The 17,886-nt window shown below is 39.4% G+C and overlaps 1 protein-coding gene across 7 annotated transcripts in view; it reads right to left on the bottom strand.

The window, feature by feature from the left end:
* The window catches only part of MBD5 (methyl-CpG binding domain protein 5), a 130,025-nt gene that overhangs the window by 67,630 nt on the left and 44,509 nt on the right, over positions 1 to 17,886 (bottom strand). For all 7 annotated transcript variants that reach the window (XM_021398022.1, XM_021398026.1, XM_021398027.1 and 4 more), the window contains exon 2: positions 15,240 to 15,337. The gene's annotated coding sequence lies outside the window, so the exon portion shown is untranslated. The remainder of the gene's footprint in view (positions 1 to 15,239; positions 15,338 to 17,886) is intronic.

The following is a 17,886-nucleotide window of genomic DNA, read 5'->3' as shown; positions in this document are numbered from 1 at the left end:
TAAGTGAAATAACCAAATTAGTCACTTTGAAGCAGGGTTCCAAATAGCATAAACCAAGCAGAGTTTTCTGAATGATTTGGTTTTTTGAGCTACAAACGTGTCCTCATATCTCTACCAAAACTAAGAACCTACTCATGCAGCTGGATCCCCATTGAGCGCAGGAGGGCTCAGCTACAAAGCAGTGTCAGTGTAGTCAAGGAGAGAATTTATCGCAACCACAAGCAAACCTGTAGTAAATGGGAACATTTAAATGAGGTGTCTGCAACTGCTGCTGCTCAGACCAACTAAGTGTGCTATGGTAAATACAGTCTGTACTTTGGCACGTCCAAGTATTTCAGGCAGCAGATCAAAACAAGCAGTTTAAAACAAGCTTTTTCTTTAAATAGACTTTTCGTTTATTCCTTCAGCCTTGCATGAAGAAAACATGAATTCACTGCATAACAGTCATAAAGTATCCTAATAGTCACACCATCATCAGGAACTATTATTGTTCTACCCACGTACCAAAATATTTTCATCAGCATTTTTTCCCCCATGACATAACGAAGCAGCTTTGGGGCTGAGCTCACGTGACACTACAGAGCAAAATACTCTTCCTGCTCTGTCGTTCCTATTAGTCGGCTTAGTCTGAATGCAAAAATCCCACGGTACACTCTACATTTTCTGTGAATGAATGGCAGGCTGCACAGCTGAAACAGGTCTCAGAGGTGGAAGGACTATCTTTATGTGCCAGTATTAAAGAGCAAGTCCTCAAAGTGGTCAGATTTCACACCGGTCTTCCAACCAATTCTCATCCGAACCTCTGAGTCTTCAAATTTCCTATCTACAGGACATAAAGTATCTCTGCACAAATTCCGTCAGTGCCTTTGGTAGAAAGCTTCCATAGTGTGCTTTCCAGATGCCATTTATGGGCAGAAAACACATAAAGCCAATAAAAAGGAACCCACGCTTATTTTACTGTCTTCTTTCAAAGTTCTGTACCATCAGCAATAGGAAGACCACATGGAGACTGCCACGTATGCAACTGGGTGTGAAGAATTGCAGTGACAAGTAGTCTCAGCACACCTTCATAGCAAAGATTTTTTCTCCTCCAAATGACTGTAGACACGGGCAGGGACTGTCACACTGAAAGGCCAGTTCAAGACACATGAGGCTTGGTATGCTAAGGTGCAATGAACAACTGAAGAGGTAGAATTTTTAAAGATCATTTTTATTACTAGTCAAGGCTACAGAGTAGCCTCTTTTTAAAACTCACTTCATGATGAAGCTTCTTGGAACCACAGGAAAATAGTTTAACACATTATGCTACGATGGAGTTGAGGTCACACACACTGACATCAAGTTTTGCATAAATTTTTAATATCTTTAGCATTAAGTTGCTTGACATTCATGGAATCATCTCAGGTTAAGCTGAGTGGCAGTACACTGCATCAGGTTGTATTTTAGTAACTGCAACCCTTCAAGCTTTGCAAGCAATTCAGGATCTCAGATGTTTTGTATTACTGTAAAGGCACTGTACGTACTTTTATATACAGTAGCTACTACATCAAAGGCAAAGTTATTCAGTGATTTACAGGCATAGCACTTAGGAACAATTGTCAACTTTGAAACCTATCAATTTGATTTTTTCTTTCTTTTCATTTGGCATTAGCACAAGAAGTTCTGGCAGAGATTGTTTCCAGTTTGCACACGTTTAAAACCAGTGCTGACTTTCTGGGACAGCTGATTTAAAATAGGTACGTTCTCTGTAACTGAGCAAGATCTACAAGAGGACCATAAAGACCTCTTGTACTATTAATTGCTTAATTTGCAGAACCCCAGAGCAAGGCTCATTTTCTCTTTCCACCATCAACCAAAATGATTTTCTCTCTCTCAAATCACCAAAAAATGTAACTGGACTTCGTAGAGAAGCATCTCCCCTCTTTTACATCCCCTATATGCCATAAGCACAGATTCTTAAGGGTTCCACCATGGCGAAGTGTAACAGTACTTTTCTGAGGGTGACAGGACAGCATGGTTTGCTACCTGCTGCTTCTTAGGGACATGTCTTAGTGGGCATGATGGCAATGAGTTGGCAGTTGGACTTGATGATCTTAGAAGTCTTTTCCAACCTTAATGATTCTAGGATTCTTCTGGGAGGGACAGAAGATTTCCAAATCTTTCACTTCTCTCTGCTCCCCCATGCTCTCAGACCACTGCCCAGGCCAGAATCTTTACATGTAGCTTACTCTTGGAAAACAGAAGGCTGCTTCCAGCCACCAGAAGCTTTGGAGTGTAGCTGAAGCACTAAGAACAAAATGAGGTGCTGCTCAAAATTACGGCTGGGATCAAATGCTCCAGAGTCCCCCGGCACCACCCCCAAACAAAAATCTCACCAGAGAACGCTGGTTTGAAATACTGAACACATAAAACAATGACAGAAAGGAAGAAAAGGACAGGAACATAAGAAAGAAATGGTGACAGTGCTGTACAGAGACATAGACACACTTCAGATGTGGCAGGGATCAGCTTTTTGTCAAAGCATAAAGCTGTGGGACTGCATCGAGGATAGAGTAGCTAGTTTTCACATGTGAGGAACCTCATATGCTCTATACTGTTTGGCAGAGGATCGTGTGTTTTCTAACTTTCTATCTGAAACACCTTTTTTGTTTCATTTTGTAGTTATTATACTTTTGGATTTAATAAGAAAGAGCCAGGGATACGTCAGAACTCTGAGTACAGTTTCTGTTCCTCAGGAGATAGAAAAAAAAAATGGAATAGGCACCTGATTTACTATTGCTGTCTTTTGCTTTAAACAGTGATGCTAAGTGTTCTCCTAGTGTTTTGCACAAGAAGTGGTAGAGCTATAAAGGCGTATCCTAACAGTTACCAGATAGCTTTCGAGAATATTGATTTTATTTCAAAAGAAACACGGTAAGCTTAAATAGTTGGCAAAATGAAAAAGCACACTGAAGTTACGCCAGGAACAAGAACTCGCAGCACATAATGTTAAGGTAAGAGATTTCAGAAGTGTAATAGTCAGGTTTCCCTATGCTCTTTAGTAAGGGCTCCTTCTTTTTCCTCAATCTGCTCTGCCAGCCATACCTCCCCTAGCACAAGAACAATTCCTCAAACTGCACACAATCAGCTGAAGTCCATTGCTTCTAACTTAGTAAGTCTATTACTTCTAACACTAGTAATTACCTTGCTTTAGTACCACGCATATTGCACAAAACTTACGAAGTGCTGCTCGCTCTCGGGATGGATTGCTCAGAGGCCTACAGCCCAGGTGTGACCTTCCTCCTGCCTTCCAGTCCAGTGCAAATGGAAACACTAATAAGCATGCAACTTGTCAGCAGCCCTGGCACAATCTGGAACGTTAAGCATTCAAAACCCATGCCATGCAGGTGTCTATCCCCAAAGCACTAGCTGTTAGTGTCCTACCATCACATGCTAAACCCACCATCACGCTAGGGAAACATCCAAATGGGACAGCACTAAGAACGGATCTCCTGGTGAGTCATAGGGTTTTTGGCTCCAGTATGGACTGGAGTACATTAACAGAGTAAATTAACAGACATGCAGGAGAACCCTCCTCCTTTCAAAACCTCTAAAGCCATTTTTGGAGCTGTATTCACAGACTGCTGAAACGCAGATGAAGAAACAGTTTGATTCCTGAAGAGGACTTGCCAAAGGCCTCAAATCTCCCACTGCCATCAAAATGTATCCAATGACATAGCATCTGAAATCTGTCAAAAGATAAGTGTTAAAAAAATTAAACCCATCTAATCAGGTAGATGGCCAGCCACACCATTCTTTAACAAAGACTGATGAAGTGTCAAAGGTAAAAAGCATAAAGGCTGCAGAGTTCAACATCTGCATCTGAAACTACCGCTGAGTCTTGTGTTTCAGGGCGAGGTGGGTCAAGGTTAGATAAAATGCTGGCTCTTCTAACATTCAAGGACTGCCTACATGTTTTCTCTAAATTACCTTCTCAAAAAGAATCCTATTACAAACATCTTTAACGTTTAACACCAAAACCTTTTTTTTTTTTTTTTTAACTTTAAAACCTTTTTATTCATTAAACCTTTATTGCAGAAAAAGAATAATGGAAACAAACAGAGACAGCTTCAACATTCAGACACTGTTCCTTCAGGTTGCCAATGGAACATCAGAGTAGATGAGTTCAGGGACAGATAAGAAAAAATTAGCTGATATGGAATCTGTAGCCTACAGCTGGTATTACAAAACATGCTGCGAACATATCTAAAGATGTGTCAAATCTAAAAGCAGGTGCAGATATCTCAAATGACATACAGATCCAGAATGTGGCAGTGAAGCACACTGTAATCAATACAGCACCGTACTTTGTGAAAGTAACAAGAAAGCTTTTCCAGTTGTGCCATCAATTCCATGGAGCCAGGACCTAACTCAGACTTAATTGCATATGATCCCTGACTGTACCCTCGAATGCCTCCTTTAAAATTGCCTTTTCATCATTACTAAATGATCATTTAGTTCAATGCTAAAACATATAGTTCAACTCGAGATTCATGTTTTATGAATTTTTATTTCTACCTGAATAGACAATTATGTCAGCCCACTGAGTATACTGTACTTCTTCCTTTTTCTTTCAGTGAATATATCCCATTATCCTAAATATTCCGTGACCTTGAATCTAAGCTAAGGCTTACTGTAAAGAATATAGCCCTCTAGCACAGCCCTGCTCCAAGAGCTGCTCCCTGTGTGTAAGGCAGAGCCTGCAGCCTCCTGCCACCTCTCCATGTCTCCCTTCATTCAGTCCAGTGCCACTGAGTTCAGGTCCTAGGCTGAGCAGCTAAACTGGTTTTAGCTTCTTACACATTTAGTTCTTCCTCCGTGATCCACTCCTAAATCCAGAAGTCAGGCCCTTGCTTCCCTTAAGTCCAAAGTGTAATCCTCCTGACTCCTGACCAGAACCAAACATCACTTACAGCTTCAGCTGCTCCTTCAGGATTGCTCCTAAAGCACCAGGCAGCCTGTGCAGGCCACACAGCCTCCCAGGAATGCTGCGCAAGCCTCTGCCTGGAGCACAGTCCCTAAATATGCAGCAGTGCAACTATTTCCCATCGCAGAAGTTTAACTATATGTTTGGGACAGCCTTAATAAATGTTTTATCCTCCAAAAACCTCTCTAAATTCTATTTAACATTTGGCATATTGTTTCCATCAGCAAAATAGGGGATAAAGTAATAGGGCATGTCAGTAGCACAGCTGGAAACTTGGTATGCTACGCATCTATTTTATACCAGACAGCCACAGTGAAGGTATGCCACATTGTGCTTCTTAACATTCCATTTAGTGGATCATTTAAAAATAAATGGTTTTCATAAACTTTTCCAAATTGGCACCACTTCTTCTTGCCAAATAGTGAAGGAAGATGCAAAAACGCGTGCAGTGGAAGGAGATGGAAAAGGCATACCTTGCTGTAACAACAGGCAGCAACGCAACTGTGAAAGACATCTAATAACTACTAACACAGAGAAGCGCGTCTCAGTGAAAGGTAGAACTGTATTTGTGTTAGATTAAAAGCAATTTCTTACTATAACAGAGAATTAAATGTGGATACAGCTTTCTAGGTAAAACTGCGTGCATGCTAGAATTTTCCAGGCAATGAAATAAGAGCAGGTAACTTTTGAGTAGGCAACCTTTAATCTAGGTTCTGCAACAAGTGCCAGAGGCAGTCAGAAACCTGCCACCGTTGTCCCTTTTGGTCTTTGAATTTTTAAATTTCACTTATTCTCTCTCAGATAGCCAGAGAAACACAGACCTGCCTTGGACAGGAAAGTACAATAAGCCACATAGACATACAGATAGAAGAGACAAGTACATCCCACTGGAAGGCACTACTCATCTTCACACAAAGAGATGCTTTCACAAGTATTTCCAGTTTGAAAGCATCTTATCATTGATTAGCAGCACTTTACTCTTTTGCAGAAGTACTTAAATCTGACTTTGTACATTAAGCATGTGCTGGTAGAGCCTGCTTCACTAGGGAAAAGAAAAGCAAAGAGAAAGGCAGCTTGCCCTTCTTCCCCCTGCTTCCCAACGCAGTGCTACCCAACACGGTGCGTGTTCTACATCTCCGGACCCTGCTGCTGGAGTTCCATCAGCTCGGTCACAACACGCTCCCTGCAGCTGCATCCATGTTGGCTCATCTGTAATTATAAGACAGCTTTTATGCTTTCAAATGGAATTTTAGCTTGGCATTCCTGTAGCCTAGATCAGAGCCACTCATAAAGAATGCACAACTTTGGACGTGTAGAAGGGACAATTGTAAAAATCTAATCTGATCTCTGACATAATGCAGGGCATCGAACCTCATTTGGAAACAGCTGTGTCAGGACCAGTAACTCACATGAGGGGATTTCAGAATGCTGCATGCTGTATGCAGACAACAGTCTCACACAGGAGTTACGGTGGATGTTTAACTTCATGTTATTTCAACTGAAAAACATCATTTTTGTAAAATATATCAGTATATCAACAAAAGGGAGTGATCCATTTTGATAGAAAGAGTCTAGAAAGATCTTTCTTACGTCCTAGGCATGGCAAAAAATCAAGCATATTACTAGACCTTATGAGCTGCCAAAACAAAATGTCAATATCCTGCTCACATTGTGAATACAAGGTTATTTGTTATTATTAAAATCAAACCAACTAAATAAAAACATGTGTGTTTAGTATGGTATCCCCACCACTCTAAACACGCAGGCAGGGACCGAACTAGTTCCATCACGTGAAATAGCACACATTTGTAGAGATTTGGAAAGATTATTTTAAATCTTTGACCATCATGGAAACTTAAGAAAAAAAAAGCCAAGAAAATGGTCATTTTCATGTATGCACTGGTATTTTATAATAATTACCACTGAAAAGATATTAGAAAGAAGTATGAAGCAAGCAACTCAAATAGAAAGAAACACTTTAGTAGCCACTGAATTCTGTATCATCATCTCAAGTAAGGAAATAAGGTGCCTGGCTCAATTTTTACTCAAATCTTTCTAAAATATTTTTTTTTTCCCCAAGAAAAAAGACAAACCACACAGGACTTCAAGCATGAGGGCTATCCAATCTAAATATCATTCCTGATAGACCACAGAATCAGCTAAATATTGGCAACGTTGCATTTTTTAAGTAACATCTCCTATATGACACTACTTACACTACTAATTCTTGCTTAGAAGTTTTATACAGGTTACTTAGCATACTAACTTGCTACCCTGGAAGATGCACAGTTTGCAATTGCACAATACAAATGAATTAGTAAGATGTTTTCAAGTGCCTCTTCTCAGAAAAACAGAGTTTTTCCCTGGCATCACTTGTTCCTAATGATTGCTTTTCAAGGATCACAACCTATTTTAATAAATACTAACTTTATCAAGGCGTGTACATAAATTTCTGCTGATGTAATGGTTAAAGTCAGTTTATTAAGACTTTTACACTGTCAGTGTATTATAACCATTAGAATGTTATTTGAGTAGAATGATCTCCTGACTAATTTTCCAAACCGATAAAATAATGTGCCAGTATCACCACAGTTAATGCTGAATTCATCACGTTTCCCAGCTAGCAGCAGTTAGCTAAACTCCTACAAGTCAACAGAAATACTGACATTAAGTTTCCATCAGGCAAAATTTTCTTCCTTTCTGCAGCAGTGAAATTTCATACCGCATACATGGTACTCAAAAACTTCAAGATCTCCTGAATATTTGGGCTTCTCTCCATTAAGAGGCCAAATGTTGGCATGCAATTAATGACCGAGTGCTTTCTCTCCCTCCTAAAATATTATGACCATCATTCTGAGTTGTTTCTACATTACAGAGCTTTCATTTGGGCAGTACCTACCAGAAGGTGTTTATATGTTCTGGAAGACACCAAACTTTCACATCTACAGAATGAAGAAGCCACCAACTTTGACTAACGCCAGGATTTACCTGTTGGATTTCCTTTCAAACTATGTAACGTTATTTCTTCTTCAAGGGATGCATACACAACATCTGAAGCATGTGTGTCTTGGGTATTTATACTGTCAAAATACAATATAAGCTGAAAGTTACTACACGAGACCTTCATTCAATGAGCATCTTCCAGCCAAAACACCTACATCCTGGATTATTCTAGGCTGCCATTATGCTTGCTGTCAGCTGCTCATTTGCTACAGAATCTATGCTATAAAAAGTCACTTTCTGCCACTCAAACTCTTAAAGTATGGTTGAAACAAAATTAAAGAACAAAGAAAAGAAGATACATCCCTGAATCAGTGTCTATAATGTAAACGGTATAAAACTTCAAGCAAGAGTTAGTAATGTAAGCAAAAAACAAGTCATCTACATGAGGCCAAATTACATACATTATAATATACAATAGTAGCTTTTTCTCTTCTGCCTTTTATTGAAGGCACACTCGTGGCCAGGTTTCCTTCTCAATTTCCTGTTCCTTTTCTCAGAACAGCAATTAAATGAGAACCATTATGTATCTACCTTCTCATAAACTATTTTCAAATCATACATAAGATTCAACAATGAACATTTATGTGTCAACTGTATAAAAATAACAGTGTTTTGTTCTCTAAACAACGTGCATCTGAAACACATTACAGCTACTTTGGTAAATTCATGCTGGGATTCACGTCTTGGACAGTTTTATCTCCTATATAAAGAACTAAGATGGAAGAAATTGGTCAAAAAGTTGTTTTTTTTTTTTTTTTTTTTTTTTAAATGCTACCCTTCAAATTGAAAGTTTAATTTACCAGTTCTTTTCCGCTCAAGCATTTTTTTTCTCTGAATGGCATCTATTGACTTTCATACACTGATGATAAAACCCAAATGAAAACGTAATGAATCCTCTGAAGTGAGTCTCTCAGTTTGGGAGACTTGAAGTTAAAGCGAACTGTGACAATTACTGAACCAGCTTGGTGAAAATCTTATCTCACTGACGTTTTTTTAACTGCATCCTGAAAACTAAGTTAAAAAATCCTGTTTTGAATGACAATTCTGAAGCACCGCCACAGGTTTTCAGAGGAAGAGTGCCTCTCTCCTTTAGAGATCTTGCATGAGTTTAAATTTAAAAGCATCACTAATTTTAATTTAAAAGCCTTTCACTGAACTGGGATACTTCAAGGAGAAGGGACAAAAGATGTTTGTGAGATTCACTTAGATCAGGAGAAATCAATCTGAGTAGATGCCTCCCTATAGCAGAAATACGCTGATAGAAACCAGTTAAGAGTCTGAAAAATGACGACACCTTGTTTCAAGACAAAATAGCAAAAGCAAGAATTAATTTCAAAGCTCTTATTTCTCACTGCAGGAAAGCAGCTACAGCTCTAGCTATACTACCTGAATGGCAGAAGCTGGTGGTACGAGGCCAGGTGAGATCTAGGAAAACATTAGTGACTCAAAGTGAACATGCCAACCCCAAACCAGGGCTGTACACAAGGTGCACGTGGGAGTGCCAGGAGTTCATTGCTTCCCACCGTGCCCTTTACAGAACCAAATTATTGCACAATGACTGCAAGAGCTGGGCAAGCTCCTGAGCGCTCTCCTGCACTGAAATGGGCACAGGAGGTAGGAACCACCCTGCCAGGCCCTTGCTGTAGGGACACTTGCACCTGGAACATGCAGCCACTGATCAGGATCCAGCTGGCTGATGAAGAACCACGGCAGAGAAATGAATTTTCACTTCTTCACTTTTCTTACCTGTTTCTATAGATTTTCACCACGTTAGCAAGCCCTCAAGCCTACAAAGGATGTGAATTTATAGTATGGAGAAAATGAATTTATAGTATGGAGAAAATGAAACAAAACAGAAGAGCAAAATGGAGAGGAAAAAAAAACAACAAACCAAATCTAAAATCAAACCTCTACAACCTTTCAGGCCAAATTCCCATCAAGAAAAACAGTGGTTTCCTAGGTTTCCACTAACAGCTGAATTTAAGATTTGCTACCCTTGAGTTTCCTTTTCAGAGCACTGTTGTTTCAGATGGAATTATGAAAGCAAAATTGAAGACCTGAATATGGTTTGTTGTTACGGTAGAAATGAATAATTCTGTTTATCTTAGATACTACGCTCCAAATGATAGCTCCTTTAAATATTTTGTAAAATTTACAAAAAAAATGACTGTGTATCTATCAACTGTTATTTTAAACTCACAGCTCTTGCAGAACAAACAAAGATGAAGTGACTTAAATTTTCCAAACACTACAGGAAAACATAAGGATTATCATTTATAAAACTATCTAACATCATGGACAGAAATAATAAAAGAAACCTAAACCTTTTGGTGGCATGCATGTTACTGGGACTGTATGAAGCTAGCTCCCAGGCAACTAATTCAGAATCTGAGCGCATGTACATCTTGTGCTGATAAGAAAAACTATATATTAAATAAGGCGAGTTTAAACAGTTTTTCTATAAAACTACTGAGAGAATTACCTCAGTATCATAAATGTTTGCATTACCTACTGATTTTACATTGAGATTACAATTAAACCATTGAGTTTGGTTCGTTTACTAACAAAAAAACTGTCTGAAAATATTTACTTTTGTTGGGGTGTTCTCCGGTCCAGTGTTACAAAATGGAAAGCCTTTGCAGTTTGGAGTATTTGTTTACAGTGTATTTCAAGCAAACACCAGCCTGTATTTGATCTGGAGAGAAGAAATGGGGACCACTGAAGGCAAACTCACTGCTCTGGTGAAACATGGAATACTTGGCAGAGGTAAAAAATCTTCTGCTAAGGCAGAGAATGGCTTATTAAATCTATTTTATTTTAAACACACACTAAAGTTTGGCTCTAAAATGTACCTAAAAGTAGTGATATTATAAAGTATTATAACAGAAATATATTTTTTCAAAAATTTTGTAGAATTAATTCTCAAATTTGGTGTGCTTTTTTTCTGTTATTAAACTGAAGATAGTATAATTGCTTTGTATCTTGCATTAACTTGTACTTGCACAAAAAAATACCATTTCATAGTAAAAGATGAGAGAGACATGGAGAACTGACAGCCCTCAGAAAAACATCAGGGCCATGGGAAAGACAACTGGGCTCAGTTTTAAGGAAAACTCTGGAAAAACTGTCCCTGAACCCAGGCTGCTCTAGAGAGAAAAAAATGATGCAGCAGAACACTGCTCCTTTTCTGTCTTAGAATAATCGCAGTCAAAACATTAGTAATGACACAGTTCTAAGAAAAACTATTTAGAGAAGGGCTGTGTACGCAATGCCAAGTCATACGTTACATACTTCAGCATAATTAAACAGCCTTATAAATTCTGAAAGTTGGATGGTGAGGCCTGGTTTTGTACCGAGATGTATCACGAGTCCCAGAATTACGCAGCTCAGAAAGTTCTCAAAGCCTACACTACATGGCTTGCAGCTGGAGACGGCACACGGGACTAAACACATCTATCATCTTATTGCACAACATAAAATTCTGTCAAGCTACTAGAATTTTCCACGTGCTGTTTAAAAAGATAAAACCTGACGAACAGATGTAAGCCCCACTCATACTTCTGAAGCTTGCATAACCAGTTTTCTATTTTATTAATGCTATGTTTCTCTGATACATTTTTGCTCCCTTCTATGTGATTAACAAGAAAAAAAAAATGAGGACTTGTAACGTGTAATTCTGGTTTCTTTCACATGTTGAAATAAACAGCACAAATCAATAAGTGCCATCTCAGCTTATGGATGAGAAAACCCAGTGTTCATGCTAACACCACTATATGTGCATTAAAAACGCTCATAAATTCCAGACTGTCTTCTACTCCACAATTTAAGCTGTTTGAAGCATACAGTTTTCAAAATGTACAATTTCAGTGCATAAATGCACTCCAGAAAGAACGCAATTTGGCAGAAGGTTGCCTGCTGTCCTGGGGTTGCACGCAAACTTTCCAGAACAGCACCAGGGGCAGAAGATGCACCACTGTTAGTGCCCATCTGCACGGATGTGCCGTGAGGAACAGAGGGTGCAAACCTGGAGCCAGTAATCTGGGAAAGTATGGGAAACTAGGCAAGAACGGTACTGTGCAAGAATGGATAATGAACCTGGAAGAGAAACTAGCTGACATCAGAAATTACTTGAATGAGAGGGAAAGAAAATAGAGACAAGACAGACCTACGTGACAGAGAGATGGGACGAGAGATGTGCAGGAAGCTAGGATATGATAAAAATGGCTCAATGGGAAACTGGAAACCAAGAAAAATGGAAAAAGGAAACAGGAAAAGAAAAAGCCAGATGCTCAGACCCATAAACCTTCCAATTCCTACACTTCCCATGAAGAACCATTGCTCTCACTCTCTTCTCAATGGAAGAATTTTCACGCAGCAAGAACCCCGGGGTTCTGCAGCTCCTGTGACAAACCCCAGCAGCCCAGCAAAGGGCTGGCAAGGAGAGCTCCCAGAAAATGTTTCTGCGGAAGGTCTGGGAGTCAAAGACAGGGTCCCTTTCATCAGACAGACTTGGAGAAAACCTGTTGCTAAAAATACATTAAGGAACAAAGGCAAATACCTAATTCTGTCTTCACAGCAAGGTTTGAAAACGACACAGTACAGAACTTCTGGAACCGCACACAGAAGAATTAAAAATAACAGATAGCCACGTACTGATTAAACAACATCTATGTAATACAAGGATTTCCTTCTAGGGGGAAAAATAGCATGTTATCATATAATTAAAGACTGCATGATAATGTGCAAGGTACAAGAGGGTGAACCAAGGTCACTAAGGTTTTGAAGTATTAAGACTGCAAGCACAGTAATGCGTATTAAATACGAAGAGCCCCTACATTTAAAAATAGATCAAATGGGATAGAAACAACGTGTGCACGTACCTACACAGCCGTGACCAGTCTGGTAGTGGTAGGCAAAACAAGAGCAAAATAAAATCTAAGATACTTAAAATAAGAGCCGAATGTTTTTTGGTTTTAGTTTTCTGGATGTTGTAGAAGTTCTCTGAGCTTTATCCACACGTATGTATTAAAGCTTCAGGGAAATAAGCAGTAAAACATTAACCTTGCAGACGTACTTCCCCGTCCCAGCTTTTCACATACAAAAAAACATTTCTTCTTAACTCAAATGCAAACTTTGATAATTATTCCCCAGTCTTCCTTTACCAAGTGCCATAGTTCCCCAGTTTTGAACAACTGAAACATACTCAGAGGCTATCCTTGAAGGAAACAGCAGCAACAAAGCCACAAAACTTAACCTCAACACCACATAAGCATAAGTAATCTCTCTCAGCTCACTACTTTTATATGAGAAGGGTCTTCTATCCTGGGGGGGGGGGGGCGAGAAAGAAGGGAAAGAGAACTGCCTTCATTTCTTTCTTAATTTGAGCCTTCCTCTAACAAACAGCTACTGTTTGTATCATTTGTTTCCTTGTTTTAGGTCATGTAATTCAGTTATGCATGCCACACTTTTTAACTCTTTCCCATCTGCTGTTCTCTTACTGCTTCATCTGGAAGCCGGGAAAACCTAAAATGACACAAAATCCAATGGAACCAGGGCAGCCTCAGCCCAGATACATCTGCCAGTGTCCACTGCATACAGTGAAATACCTGACTCACATGCTGTCTCAGTGCCCTTACAGTTAAATGGGGGCTGATAAACCCACAGTAAGTGAAGGAAAAAAGAAGCGGGAGGTTACATATAAAACCTCTGGCTAAGGTAAAATTATATCAACAGGAAGTTAAACAGAAATTCATTACAAGCGCTACGGAAACGAGGTACTTTACAATACAGAAGCAACACGTACCCTGACCCTGCGTGTCCCAGCCCTGACCCTCTGTCAGGTCAGGCTGGAGCTAACTACAGAGTTCCAAGAATTTTCTATTCATCCTGCTTGAAAAATCAGTAATAAAGATCTGCAGAACAAGCTCTTTCACAGCAGGTCCCGGCTGCTCAGACATGCATAAAGGGAGAAAATTAGTTCTGAATGCTGAACAAACTTTGTAGCAAGTGGCTCAGTTTTCACTGTACTGGTGTTGCACTGCAGGTGAAAAGAGTATCAATAACATCACGGCATCCCAACAACACAAGTTTTATTCTTCAAATAAATAGCCAATGAGAGCTATTCAAAGTTCACAGTTTGTGGACTAAGCAGCTTATTCATGAACTTCTCCATCCTCCTATTCAAGAGCATTTTACACTTTTCATTTTGAAAAGCCTAAGATGAAGTTGCTGTATTCATAAGTTCAAAAATGAAGCTGCACCCTCGTTTTGGACTTGCCTATTAAAACAAAAAAAGGCAAATATGTAAATTTCAAGTGAATTAAAGTGCCCCATTAGGAGTTCAATTATATTCTGAAATTACATCTTAATTGGTTTGCTCATAGATGAGCTGTACAGCTAACCAAAAATCTACTACCATATAATCATCCCTAAATTTCAGATATTGCCACACATTAAATTAACAGCAGATAATGACTGGGAAAATTAGCTCTATTGCCATAACAGAAATATTCTCTCCATGTTACCTCAAGGGTTTATATAGTTAGCTTCATAATAAATAGAATAAAAACAATCAGATGGAACTCTCTTGAGCATCTGACATTTGTATTGGTCATCAGAAGTCCACACACTCAAAATGAATAGTACAAGTAGAGTGTACATCAGATTCATGTCTCTAACTAATCATAGAATGGCCTGGGTTGAAAAGGACCTCAAAGATCATCGAGTCTCACCCCCCCTGCTAAATAACTAATAACTAGTCAAAAAGAAGTTACATCTCTACTATCCCACAGAAAACTTTCATAGATTGGCCACTATTTTACTGTGTGCATTGCCATTTTAAAAATTCTGCTTAACTCTTTTTTTGAGAAGTAATCCCCACGCTGAAATACTCTTTAGATTTCAACACATAAGGCACTCCTGGTTGTGATCAGTATCAAACACAGATATGGTAAATGATCTGTGGTACAAAAAAAGGATTCTTGCTAAAGAAAGAATAATGAATAACATTACATTAATAGCATATTAAAGGGAGAAAAAATGAGCTAAGTATGTATATTCTTGTAACTGAACAGAGGAAAAAACCACACCTTTCAAATAGCTTTTATTATGAGAATAAATAAGCTTACAAGAAAAAACTTAGAACTTTTGCAAGTGAAGCCAGACTCCTGTACTCCAGCTGCTGTTTAATTATGGTTAACACATTATTTTTGAGGACAAAAAGCATTGAGCATTCTTATGTACAAATACATAATACAGATATTTTACTTACCGCTGCTGTCTGAAGGAAATAAACTTCAAAGATCTTGTCTGTAAATGATGTATCCTTCAGTATTTATACCTCCAATGATCACCATCGTCAGTAAGGATCTGAAGAAAAACACGACAAAAAAGTACACCCAGGTTAGCAGCAGCCAGACTTCAGGTTTTTAGAAGTTGTGTTTATTTGTTGAGAAGGCACGAGGTAAAATTGTGTGCTGCATACAATGCATGAGTTTATTAGGTGCTGTGAAAACCAAATGGCCCCACAGACAGTACATGGGAAGGCATTTAACTACCTGAGGAGTACGATTCATCCACATCAACATATCTAAGATGAAATACACCAAATTTAGGAAATCCACTGCTATCGTATGAAAACAGCGACAGTAATCATCCCACGGGTTAAAGACTACAAAAAAAATAAATAAATAAATTGCAAATTACCATTGAAGCATGCTATATTACATGCGTCAACAAAGCAAGCTGGAAAAGTTAAGCCATCTCCCTCAACTTCGGTAAGCCAAAACGCAGACAGCTTTAAGACAACCTCCCTAAAGATGCTGGGCCTGCTCACTGCTGTACACAGCATTAGGCCCCACCAGTATCCCCATAACCTAACATATGCCGCAGTACTTCTTTCAGTCCTCATTTAGCAACAGATGTCATTAACTAGGAGGCTAATCAAGTCAGAAAGCTTTCATCTTGTAAATAATGTTACCCTCCCCTCAGCTGGTTCCATTTGGGTTAGCCTTTCTCAGGTTACGGAGGAATCCAACTTGGAGCCGAGGCAAAATTGCGCTAACTCCAGCCAGGGCTGACCAGAGCAGCAGTAAAACTCAGGCTAGCACATGCCACTCATTCATAGTGATGTTTTCAGCATTATTTATCTATTTAATCTTTCATTTATTAGCAAGCCAGGAAGATTTACGTGTCAGCAGCCAGGACACTTGGAAGGCCGATAAGAGCACCGGGTCCCCCAGAACACTGGGGGCCTTCCATTGCTGCTTAAAGCCACCTCTAATAGCAAAAATATGGAGTTCTTGCAGTTTATTTCTATGAATGGATATATGCTTTATCTGAATTGTCCATGGTTGTTTCTTCTGAAGTAAATCCAACCCCCCAGCTTCCATTGGCTCAGAACACAAAACTCTCGAATCGACTTCTTCCTCCAAACAAGTTACTGAATACTTAAACTTTCTTCTCTTTCTAGAGCCTCCAAAAATTTAGCATCCTCACAGAAAAATAACTCTCAGCGCAGGCTCTGAAATAAAATGGTGCAGGCCACCAGGGTTACACGAGCTCTTTTTTTTCTAATGAAAAGTTTGAAGAAGAAATTGGATGTACGCTGTGCCCTGACGCTTGCCAAACTTGGAGTTGATGGATTGGTACGGAGGAAAAATTCCAGATAGAAAATGACCCTCTTAGAGTATTAAAAAACTGCTGCGCAGGAACTGAAAGCGCGCTGCCACTGCTGTCCTGTTGTGGCTCAGGATAGAGCTGAGGGGCAGGAGAGGAACAGAACAGTGTTTCCAACAGCCCAAGCTGCTAGAGCATGCCAAGGCCAGCAGCAGCTGCTGAAAGAGGCAAGCAGGCACCATGGCCAGGTCACCGACCGCTCCGTCCTGATACACTGCCTGCTGCTACCTTAAAGTAGGCAAGGAGAACTCTAAACCTCAACTAATTCCATGGACTACTTCTACCTCAGTAGGTCTACGTGGTGTGCAGACGTGACACGCTTCCTTTGTTAGCTCTGCCTGGCTTTGGCTGTCCTTTACTCCTTGGATATGCCAAACCAATCCAGCTAGAGGACTACAGCGGTACGAAGGCCAAAACAACATCCATCAACAGATTTGCTTAATAAGTTCTGCACGGCAGACGCTTATTGGTGGTTGCAAAGCAAAAAGCCTACCTTCCAACAGGCAGGTCTTGAAATGCGAGCCGCACTCAGACCTGAAGTAAAACACTTTTTTTTTTTTTTTTTAAAGGAGGAGAAAATGAAACATGGAGCAACTGCGGGGAAATAAAAGCAATGTTTCTTTGCGCCATTTTTAGATGTTATTTTTCAAAGTGGTTCACAATCTGTGATTTGTTTTCCCTAAAAGGGACTTTGCACACGTAATACGGTGTTGAGGCTTTCTATCAATTGCCCATTAAACTCAGCCTTCCCTTTTCTTACATCGAATCACATCCAAATCTCCCCCCAATTTTTTAACACCACTGAACAGATATTTCTTTGGCCTGTCGAGTAACTCATTCTCACTTTGTCTTTTGTATTAATAGATTATGCATTTTTTTTCCCTAAATGTTGGCACTGAGCTGCACAACCAAGATCTGTATACTTCAACTTCACTCCCATTACAGATGTTATTTCTGAACCAATTTCATCATCTTTCTCATGCACAGCTGCATTAATTGTAAGGATATTGTTAGTTTTGTTCTCATAACTTCACAGCCTTCTCGTAGGAGTTGGAGAATTGCTTTAAAGGGAAAAAGTTTCTTCTGTGTTGAATCACGTTTCAGGGGAATCTTATACATTTTTGGGACCTATTCATTCAACTGCACAGTACCCAAGTGTTTGGTTTTCTCCTTCACATGATTTTATCATCATCTTAGCAGCCAGGAGTCAATATAATCCCACCTTCCACGATACTAATTTA

This window comes from Numida meleagris, chromosome 5 (assembly GCF_002078875.1).
Source record: "Numida meleagris isolate 19003 breed g44 Domestic line chromosome 5, NumMel1.0, whole genome shotgun sequence".
Taxonomy (NCBI): Eukaryota; Metazoa; Chordata; class Aves; order Galliformes; family Numididae; genus Numida; species Numida meleagris.
This window is presented reverse-complemented; position numbering and strand designations above follow the sequence as displayed.